General features: G+C 41.1%; 1 protein-coding gene across 1 annotated transcript in view; it reads right to left on the bottom strand.

Annotated features, from left to right (window-relative positions):
• The window catches only part of SPTLC2 (serine palmitoyltransferase long chain base subunit 2), an 86,337-nt gene that overhangs the window by 25,020 nt on the left and 49,254 nt on the right, over window positions 1-12,063 (bottom strand). The window lies entirely within an intron of this gene.

Genomic DNA, 12,063 nt, shown 5'->3' with positions numbered 1-12,063 from the left:
AAATCAGCTATGAAGCAGCAGGAATTGATAACATTAAGAAGTGTCAATGCAATGAGGACATTGTAGGATGCATCTCGCACAGACAGAGACTCTGGAAACATCCACTCTGTACCTTTCCCTATGGTCCTACAGCAGCACCGGAAAAGGCATTTGTGGAATGTAAAAGAAGCTCTACAGGTTTATTATTCTCTGTGTAAAAATATAAAGTGTCCCAAGATGCTGAAAATAGGGTGTTACTGCTGTGGGAGGCACCACTTTCACTTTTCAAGATGTCCTTTACATTGAAGAGATAGATGTCTTGAAATCAGCCGGTCCAATCCACCTGCTCAAGCAGGTTGCCCAGAACTATGTCCAGTTGGGTTTGGATTGTCTCCACAGATGGAGACTCTATAACCTCTATCGACAGCCTGTTCCAGTGTTTGACCACCCTCACAGTTTCAGTTTTCAGGAACTCCTTCCCTCTGATAAATCCTAAAATTATCAAAAAGTTATCATTTACTAGATGCAGAAAACAGCTAAAATTACCCACATTAATTCAGTCCTACCTTGTGTACTTTTAGCTGCCTAGAGGATGAAATTTCAAGTCTATTAGTTTGAGAGACTAATAATAATGAGGACTTTGCAACTTCTGCTCACCAACATGCTGCACATAATAAGATACAAGGCATCTAGCCTAAATGGCTTGAAGCTGCTGAGGTATTTTGCCCGCAAAAGGTGAAGGCTCGAGCTGCCAAACCCCAGAATAATACACATCCGCTTCTTGTGTACTCTGGCAGCCAAAGAGTGAGTCAAACTTGCCAGGGCACTTTGCTCATTATACATAAAATACTTGACTGGATTTTAGTAACATCTCAACATGGCTTCGGAGTTATTTTAACCTGTGGCCAATCCACACATGAACGTCCAAACTGCCTAGGCACAGAAATAACAAGCATAGCAAAGCCAGGTTCACAGTGTTTTCCCTTTACATCTAAATCTAAGATAAACATTATTCATGCCACACTGTGCAAATATAACTGCAAGGACTCCAGCTCTAAAAATAGAAGTGGTAGGAAAGCAAGAACTAGTAATGAGTGGTATTACTGCTACCTCTGCCCCAGTAAGACAGACTAAAACGCTCTGCAGAGTTAGTTGATCACACTTCCCTCTGCAGCAGTTAGCCTCACAAAAGGTATCAAAAGAACTTGGCAAGAATAAGCTTCATTGTGGTGTGGCTGTGATTATTTTTTTTTAAAGCAAATAAAACCTATAAATTGAGGAAATTTCTAAAGCAAAAGCAGTAATGTGTGGCAAGAGAATTTAAAATTGTGTTGTGAAATCAAAGAAAATCTGGAAGCGGAGGCCAGCCAACATACTCAGCAAATCAGACACCACAGTATGTTCTACTCACAAGCATTTAAACCTGTCTTAGAGTGGAGTTATAATTTGTATATTATGAGAACCAAAGCTGCCTCTCCCCTCAGATTTTTTTTTTTTTGTCAGAACACAGAACTGAGCCTGAACGTATCACATAATTAGGCAGGTTAGAAAAAGTAGTAATACTTTGGCTGGGACAGCAAGAAAAAGTAGTAGTTGCCAGGAGGACCAATTAGTTAGCAAACTACTTAACACCACTCTGAACTTTTACTTATAGATGCAAACTGACTCCTTGGCAAGTTATCAGAAGAGGAACTTACCTCCCTGCAGCTACAGCAACCAACAAGTTTAAGTACAATAATTCCTTGAGAAAAATCCTTTAATAATCTGCGCTGTTCTTATTACTAGGTGAGAACTACAGGAACAGTCCTTGGGTGGTAAAGTACAATAAATGGCGCCAATACCCAAAATACTCAAGATTTTATCGTCACTTTTTCAAGCTCTCCCTCAACAGATTAGTGGAATTGAACTCGCTGCAAGAATTAGCTCCTGAAAAATCCCATGCACTATCCTCCTTTCTGAAATTTTCCTTTAGAGGTACATCTAACGGACATGTAAAGAAGCAAACGCTTTGTGACCAATGACAGGGAAGTATGTCATTTCCATAAACAATATATGTTTCTGATTTTCTACCAAGCTAGACGTGAAGCCTTTAGGTCACCCATTCCTACCAAAAAGCTAAAGCCTTGCCAGGGCCATGTAATTTATCACAACCAGATGGTGTGCTGTCAATAAAGGAGGGGCTGCTATCATTCCAGGGCAGAATAATTACCTTCCCTTTGAACCAAGGACAATGTTTTCAATAAAAACCCAACACTGTTTAATGCAACTTCCAGTCTGTCAGACTCCCACTGTGCAGCTCCAGGATTCATTAGAATCATAGAAATAAAGGAGACCATTTGTTAAAAACATAGCACAAGGACATCGATGATATACAATTAGAAAAAATAAAGAGGCATTTTGAATCTTCTTTAAAAGCTTTTTGCATAGATGTTTTCCATCACAAGTCTTACAGGGAAAGAAGCTGTACTGCATTTAAAATGCCACCTATGTCCTCGGTCTTTTAACTAAACTATGGCAAATCTTCACTGCTCTGTATGCTTCTGGCTCTGCATTCTTGTATCTAAAAAGCAGGAGCAGCAACATTTATTCTGGGAGGAAACCTAATAGGTAAGGGTTGTGAAGCACAAAGAATTAAAGGTTAGTTAGTAAATGAAGCTAGAAAAGAAATGAGAGCAGTCTCTTCCAGATTGAAATACCACTAGGCTGGCATTCCTCTGACACCTGGAAAGATCCCAGTTGTACTGGGTTAATTCAGAGAACTGGACCTTGCAGTGTAATTAAACAAGTTACAGTACAACCAAATGGTACCTTCATTTTGAGCAATGCAAGAGACTGGATAAATTTCACTACATACTAAATTTCCCCTACAGCTTCAGACTCTGCCAAATGAAAAGCAGTAATTATTTGAACACTCAAAGCGTTTTCTGAGTCTGCTTCCAAGCCAAATTTTGACTTTCAGCTTCCCCTTCTTTCAACAGTATATTTAATGAAGTGGTTAAGAAACACATCCTCTATTCACAACAGCAGAACATTTTGTTCATCTTGAAAAGCTAGAATAAATATCAAGCCTGGGAAATTAAAGGTGAGCTGCAAGCCCAAGCGTGATCATTTCCAGGAATTACATGTAATAACAAATGGAAATGTTCATGTAGTTTTAGTTCCAGGATTGTAACAAATATTATTAAAGGATGGCTTAGCCCAGTTTACTCTTGATTGACCCACTATTTTCTTCGTGCAGAAGTTGCCTAAAGGATGCTACTCAGATTCTATTGTATTTTACACGTGATTTACAGACTTAGAAGAAAAAGATATTCAGGCAAAGCATTATAGAAGAAGAGAAAACCAAACAACCCACAACAATTGAACAGCAGTTAAGATTTTGCACACATCTCAACTGACATACGTTTATGCTCATCACCTCCAGGAGCTGGAACCAGTAGCTGATGGTTTACCACCCAGAAGACCACAACTAATAAAAAAAAAAGGGTGAAAGATCCCAAGATCTCTCAGTTTTCATAAGCAGCACATTATGTGCATGAACAAAAAGGTTCAGAGGGAAAGAACAAGTTGCCTCCTCTGTATGAACAAGCAAGGGTAGCTCTTACCTTAGGATATTGTGGTTCATCCCCACCAGAACTTCATAAACATCACTGGAAAATCTCTCTTTGTTGTTCTTTCTTAATGAGTACATGCAGTGGGGACACAACACAAGGGAGACCACAAGCAACAAACTTCCACAGAGACAGAGATACAGCTCTATTTTTACTAACGCTTAAAACTCTTCTCTGAGTTTCATCATTTCTTGCACCTATGCGGTTGCCTTCAATGGAGATTTTGCAGGCTTTTGCAAAGCCCACAGACACAGGTATGTGGCATCTCATGCTGAGTATACAAAGGTGCACACAAGAGAAAGTTCAGTGTCCTTTACAAGGTAGAGGCCTTTGTTTCCCAACACTTGCCGATTAGTTTCATCTTGATAATGAATCATTTCTGATGTTCTTGTTTTGTACAATATTGTTCTCACCAACTTTGCTGTATTACACACAAAGTATACAACAGTCATCTTTTTTGAGATCTCCACCATCTACAAAGCATTAGTGTTCCCACTGTTATTAAAGCTACTTTAATGAGAAAGTAGTGAAAACTGAGTACATATTGCATTGTCAGACACCAGTGAATTCAAACAATCAAGCTAAAGGCAACTGAAGTCATTTGTCCTTATGCGAAGAAAATACATTCAGAACTACCAATATTAACTCACACACAGTACTTGGAAAAATGGAGCCAAAGAACATAGGCTACACCACAGCACAGATGATCAGCTGCTAATTCAGTCAGCACTTACACCAGGGCAGAACTAGACGGCAGCATGTTCAGAACCTTCCTCTTGATCAACCTCCTCCACCAGTGACTTCAGAAGTGATACCAGTTACTAGTTAACACCATATCAAATCACGTAATACAACTCTAAAGACAAGTATGTCTGAACAGTTTTGCTGTAGTTTTACCATGACCCTTCTAGTTTGCATTTTAGTTTCCTAATTAATCTGAATTTTCTAAAGCCATCAATTAACCTATTTAACCTGAATTAACCTATTTTATTAATTGAAACCCTTTAGTCCCTCTTCCCACAGAGATGGACTGGTATCTGCATTGAGGTGTAATCAGATGAAACAAGGGGGGGACCCCCCCCCCCCCCCGCCAAACTACAAAAGCCACACAAGGCACCAACAGTCAATTTTGCTCAGCTTTGTAAGGTGAACTTCAGTACAGTTTTGGGGAATACAGATTTTTTAAAGGCTCTACTGGTACGCAACATCATGGGAACACTAACTAGCATTTAAAGAAAATACTAGGTATTTTCAGCATTGTGATAAAAATACAGCCAATAGCTCATCCTTGGAAATAGTCAATGTATTCTTTCAAATCTCTCTTGTTTAAAGTATTGCTCCACAATAGGAACAACACGCAACACTCTGGTACATCCAAAAGACAGGATTATTTGTAATTTAATATGGAAACATTTCAGCTGTCTTAATACCAGGATAATTCCTGTGCACGTCTGGCATTTGAGACATGCCACATATTTGTCACTGAAGTGTGTGCATTTTTGTGCCCTTCTGTGCAGTCCATCAGTTGATGCGTTGCCCATAACAGTACCCCCCTCCCACACGTTCGCTCTCAGGTTGCTGAAGAGATTATTGGCCCTCTGAACCTAGAGCTTTTTCATCAGACCATCTCTTTGTTCTATAAGGCACCATGCAGTCCTCAGGAGTTCACAGCTAAAGGGATACCAACAGCCTAATCTGGCTGTGAGCAATTCAGCAAAATGCACGTGTTTACATTTGTCAGCCTTTAAAAGAGATCTTAAGACCGACTGGGTTTGTAGCAGTAACCTTCACAAGGTTTAACACTTAAGCTACAGTGCTTTTTCCCCCCCTCTGATTTTAAAAGCTGCCCTTTCCCTCTGTATAAGATAAGAAAGCGACACACAACAGGGATACGGAGCCATTAGCATCTCAGACTCCCTGTGTGATAATTAAGGGAAATGATTTGCTGACCTCAAGCGGTCTTTGAAGTCTGGACAAGCAGTACATAGAGAAGAGGGAAGGATTATTCAGCAGGACATAGCTCCCCTTAGGCCCACCTCTGCAAAAAGTTCTGCCAGACTGATTCTTCTCTCAAAACCTGGAAACACCTGGGCTGCCAAAAAACTTCTGGTTATAGACAATGTTCAAGGACAGCTGTGAAACGGACTTTGCGTATCAGTGTTTTATTTAAGCCTAATGTACAAAAACTGTCAAGACGCAAGTATTGCTTTGCAAAAGTCTGAATTACTAATAAGTTAGCATGGTAAAAAAAAAAAAACGACACACACCCAACCTGAAAATCTATATAGCTTTTCTATTTAGAAAGCTAACCACAATTCCCATTTACATAGGCTTTTATTTTATGTAAGACAGCATACAAACTAAAATGAATTCCTCACTTTGTTTATTGTCAGCAGTCCCCATATTTTAAAGATAGAAAAATCACCAAATAGTAGATCCATACTGCATAAATAATCTATTTGAGTTAACCATGTAAAAGAGAACCACATCCTCAGACATAACGCCAACAACTTGTAATTTATTCCAAGAACTCATCTTCAAGAGATGGGAAAGTAATATAGTCTCTTGCCATTTCTCTGCATACCCAAAATGTATATTACAGAAACCTGCTTTTTTAAGACTCAGGAAAGTCTTAAAAAAGACTGCTGGTTGCTGGTACCATCAGATTCCTTAATGACTACTAGAATTACATTTAGCTGGTAATACACTTTCAAATTTTTTTTTTCCAGTATTAACTACAATGGTGTACCACATCCAAGTCAGACACTGCAGAAATAGAAACTGTCTCTAAAGTTTGCACAATGGAGAACAAAAGATCCTACGTTCTCCATTTGTGTTCAGTGTGACTTCATAGGAAATCCACCTAGACAGAAGCAGGAGGATTTGATGTCTTTGGTGGAAAATGGATCCTGTCCAATGCAAAGCAAAAAACAACAAACAAATGCAAACCAGGACATTGCCTCCTGTGAATGGCTGTCAGAAACACACAAGCCACTTGAAGTTGAATTCAAGATAATGCCTGGTCTGGTAGAGCTGATAGAAAGTTATCCATGAACCCTGTTTTACCCTTAAAAAAATAGTGAGAAAGTGAGAGCCTGTGCCTACATACCTAAAAATCAGTTAGACTGACTGAACACAAAGTTATTTCATATGCAAAGGATTGCTTAGGAACAACAACTCCACAGTCACATTACACTTATCTCCAGGTCTTATATAACAATTCTACAGTGAGAGACTAGGCTCACGAAGGGATCCAGAAGCGCGCACTAACTCCAACCTCACAACGCCACCACAGTATTTTTCCACACAGAACTTTTACAGAGGCTGAATTTCTACTGAAAGCAACTTAAGTTCTGTCTAGAGTATCATAGTTAAATAGACTAGCTATACAGACAGGACCAAGTAGCTGTCCTGTGAGAACAAAAGCACACTACCAGCCCAACTTCACTCTGACACCAGCTGAAGGATCTGCTGAGGAACAGCAGTATTGCTTGCAACACGTAATTTTCCCCACACCCCAAGGCAATCCAGAAAGCAATTTCTGAAATATAAGTCACAGGAGCAATACTTTATGATTATTTAGGTTTTATGTTTAGCTGTTCATGTTTGTTTATACCTTGTTCACTGGTCACAAGTGGTGTTACCCAGGGCTCAATATTGGGGCCTGTTCTGTTTAATACCGTTATCAATGTTATGGATGAGGGAATTGAGTGCACCTTCAGTAAGTTTGCAGACAACATCGAGTTGGGCAGAAGTGTTGATCTGCTTGAGGGTAGAAAGGGTCTACAGAGGGACCTGGACAGGCAGAATCAATGAGCCAAGACCAAGTGCCAGGTCCTGCACCTGGGTCACAACAACCCCATGCAGTTCTACAGGTTTGGGGAAGAGTGGCTGGAGAGATGCCTGGTGGAAAAGGACCTGGGGATGTTAGTTGACAGCCAGCTGAATGTGAGCCAGCAGCATGCCCAGATGGCCAAGAAAGCCAACACCATCCTGGCTGGTATCAGGAATAGTGTGGCCAGTAGGACTAGGGAAGTGGTTGTCCCACTGTACTTGGCACTGGTGAGGCCGCACCTCAAATACTGTGTTCAGTTTTGGGCCCCTCACTACAAGAAAGACATTGAGGTGCTAGAGGGTGTCCAGGGAAAGGCAATGAAGCTGGTGAAGTGTCTAGAGCACGAGTCTTATGAGGAGCGGCTGAGGGAACTGGGGTTGTTTAGGATGGAGAAAAGGAGGCTGAGGGGAGACTTCACTGTTCTCTACAACTGCCTGAACAGGGCTTGTCTCAAGGTGAGTGTTGGTCTCTTCCCCCAAGTAACAGGCAGTAGAAAAAGAGGAAGTGGCCTCAAGTTGCACCAGGGAAGGTTTAGATTGGATATTAGGAAAAATTTCTTCACCAAAAATGGTGTGTCAAGCATTGGAACAGGCTGCCCAGGAAAGTGGTTGAATCACCATACCTGAAAGTATTTAAAAGCTGGGTAGATGTAGAGCTGAGGGTCATGGTTTAGTGGTACCTTGGTACCTGTAACCTTGTTCGGTTAACAGCTGGACTTGATGATCTTAAAGGTCTCTTCCAACCAAAATGATTCTATGATTCTATGTATCTGGTTACATTGATGTCACATTGTTGAAATTCCTTGCATCCTAATAATTATGACTTACAGTCATCTTTATTTTGAAGTTGAATGTAAAAAGCATTGGTTCAGATGAATCAATAGTTTTAAAGAATGGGATTAGGGCTATCCCTCCAGAACAAAGAAATTAAGTTTGTGTTGCCTGGGTACATTATTATTTAATTCTGCATTTTAATTACTGGGAGGATTTGTAGGATTGGTATTAAGACTACTTACACATTAGCTCATATAAATTGTGTATTATCACAAATGCACAGTCATGATGATAACACTCAATCATTGCAAAGACAGCTGTACATATCCTGTTTGACAGCTACTGTTGTGCCTTGCTGAGAAGAAAGGGAAAAGAAACGAGTGCTGGTCAGACTATTCTTCTGAACTAGTTATGGTGCCTCCACTGTGAAGAAGTCAAAAATATGAAAAAAAAAAACTTTAAACAGTTTCAACAAAACTTAACTTGCCAAGTTAAAAAAAAATTTAGAGAAAAGCAAGCATTTTAAAACTTTTCTTTTTATTATGATGCCTTGGACTTTGGAACTCAAAAAGCACACCTTTGCTCTTAAAAATCTCAAGAATAAGAGAAAGCATCAGTGATGGAATACAGGGGATACAGAGGGATACAGAAGGAAACAGACTCAAACCTTTGTACAACACAAATAGGTTGGCAGATTGAAGCCACAGAGAGCAAAAACATCAGGAACACATACAAACAGCACATTTCTTTACAAGCCAAGGAATGTGCAAGCTTTGACAAAGCATATTATGTAGAGGATGTTTATAATCTACTTCCATGGAGACAGTTCAGTAGCTTTACAACATAGCAACAAAGAGTGTGAACTATACTTTCCATCTGTTTTGTGCAGACTGTTTTTCTACAGTAGAAGCCAGTATCAAAGCTAACTATTCTTTGGGATTTTAAACAGCAACACAAAAGGGTAGAGAAATGCTCTTTGTCTTTGTAGTGCAAGAGAAGCTGATCAAGGATATGGGCTCTTCATATGCTTCAACCAGGATGTGTTACAAATAACTTAGTAGTCACCTTGTTTCAGCTGCCATTACTAACTTCCTTTACTAATGGTAAAATATCACACAGATATAAAATACTTTACAGAACCATATAGATTATCACCTCCGGCTGAACATCTGCCATAAGTACAGCCCACTTCCACATTTTAAGACAGCTATAGCCAAAAAGGAAAGATATGTTCAGTATAAAACATGAATTCAGCTTTAGCTTAAGCATGAGAAGAACAAAAATGCCAGCACTGTGAGAACTCCTTCCATCTCCAAAGTTCATTTACAGTGGCAGCATAAAATATCTTCTGAAGCTGTCCACCTCAAAGGAGATAAAACAAATAACCAATAGTATCTATTGTACTGGTACATAGCATTAGCACAAGTTCTGCCATGCTGCTGCTGTTAGGCTGGAGTTCACCTACATTATATGGCATAGATGTTCTATACACATATAGATCACTAGAAATAGCTTAGTAAGCCATATTTCTTTTCCTGGAATACAAAAAAAAAGCTATATCACACACCAGCTTTTCCAAGAAAAAGCACAATGCTCAAGTTTAATAGGTCTGATCTACACAGACAACACTTCAAAGAAAAAGGCACTTGAAACGCTCCACAAGACATTACTACTATAGAAAAACAAATGTGTATGGATTGTACAGCCCTCATGGCTACATGTCAGACTACCCTGAAATCTGAAGGGAAGTCACTGAACATTTACAACCTGCATTAGGAAAAATCTCGCTATGAAAAGTCTTCCCAAAGTCCCCCATACGAGCCTTCAAACAACCCTTCGACATCACTGAATACATCAAACCCCAAACTTAAGCAATCTTATGTATACCACCACACGGATCTAAGGCTGTGCCTGAGCAGCAGTAGTTTCTCCCACCACTCCAATAAATACCATAAAACCAGATCTATCAAAACCCCTGGATCCTACACACACACACTTCCCAGAACACAGTGTAATTTCCCCAGGTGTCTAAAGAGTTTACATGAAGACACTGTTATACAAATCCTTCACTTCATGATGAATTGTCAAAAGAATTAATCCTGAAGACAAGACAAACACTTGTAGGGGAATATTTTTGTCTACATAGCACCTTTCAAAGGCTTCCCTTGATACTAAAATTTCTAAGTTAACTATGTAACAAAATCCATGGACTCAACCAAGATATTACGGCACAATCTCCACAATCAACAGGCTACTACATTCTTCCTGATGGAGAAAATCCCATAACAAAAAAATGGCCGTGTAGCCTTCCTCTACTCCAAATTGAGCTACTTTCTCTCAAAACATGGTGAAGGAAGCAGTGTCCTGGTTCCGGTGGGGATAGGGTTAACTTTTCCTGGTATTCCATGCCATGTGAGCCACGCCCACCCTGAGCTGCCGGGGGAGGGGGCAGGAAGTTGCCGCTTAAAAGCGGGCTGGGGTGGCCCGGGTCCGGCCGGCGAGCGGCGGTTCCGTAATCGCGTTTGTATATTCCCCTATCCGTGTTGTTGTTGTTGTTTGCCAGTTCCCTTTGCTGTTCTGTTAAACTGCCTTTGTCTCAACCCAAGAGTCTTGCCTTTTCTTACGATTCTTCCTGTGTTAGGAAGGCACGAGCGAGCGACACGTGGTTCTTTGTTGCCGTCTGAGGCTAAACCACGACAGTCCTTTTTGGCGCCCAACGTGGGGCTCGAAGGGTTGAGATAACGACAGAATCCAACTAGAACGTGGAAAAAACGGTTTTGGGTTTTTTTTTGTATGCATTTATTTTATTAGGTAAGTAGTCACTGGTCATCATGTTGCTTGGTTTGTTCTCATGGCTGTGTTACATAAATTCCTATATGGCTTATGTACTCCCTGCGATGCTGTTTACCATGTCTGGAAAAGGGATGAGGATTATCATTCTGCTGTCCTGTGCGATATCTGTTTATGATATGATAACATCACTGTTCAGACGGCTATTTTGGGGTGTTTATGTGGTTTTGCTGTCCTGTCCGTACATTGGACACCGTCTCTCAGAATTTGTTAATAATTTCCCCAGCCCTTTTGCCTCCCTTTTCTCCTTCGGGTCAGGTATGACAGCTTTTGAGAATTTTGAATATCCTTGGGATACTCAAACTAGCGTGTTCCTAGTGCTATGTCTCCTAAATACGTTCCAGGTCTTGTTTAGGGTTACACGACTATTTAAGACTACCACCCGGAGATCTGCTCCGAGGCTGGATAGTCAGGGGTGGCACGGCATGTGGGAGAGCATGGGCAGGTACCTAGAGAACTACTCACCTCCAATGGTCTGGGACTTCACCCCTGAACAATTACAGGACCCTGATAAAGTGGTAGAATATTTGAAGGGAAAATGCTGTGGCTATTCTAGAGAGGCACAACTCACCGCGCTGTGCTGGGCCCTGGCCAGTATCTACCAGGCACTGCTCAGAATTATGCAGCACCCTCAAGGGGAAGAGATGGAAACCAGACCGGCGGCGCCTGCGGCTGCGGCAGCCCCTGCGGCAGCCCCTGCGGCGGCGCCTGCGGCTGCGGCAGCCCCTGCGACAGACACTGCGGCTACTGCAACCCCCGTGGTAGCCACTGCCACTGAACCAGGGAACCAACCCGTGCCGGTATCAGTTGCCCCCATACAAAAGAAGAAGTACACAAAGAAATCAGTTCGCTTAGTAAGAGATGATGATGAACCAGGGCCATCACGAGAGCAGGAGGAAGAGGCAGAACCAGAGATAATTACTCGATCCCTATCCTTGAGTGAGCTGCGGGATATGCGAAAAGATTTTAGCCGACTTTCAGGCGAGCACATTGTCACCTGGCTGCTCCGGTGCTG

This window comes from Rissa tridactyla, chromosome 4 (assembly GCF_028500815.1).
Source record: "Rissa tridactyla isolate bRisTri1 chromosome 4, bRisTri1.patW.cur.20221130, whole genome shotgun sequence".
NCBI classification, from domain to species: Eukaryota; Metazoa; Chordata; class Aves; order Charadriiformes; family Laridae; genus Rissa; species Rissa tridactyla.
This window is presented reverse-complemented; position numbering and strand designations above follow the sequence as displayed.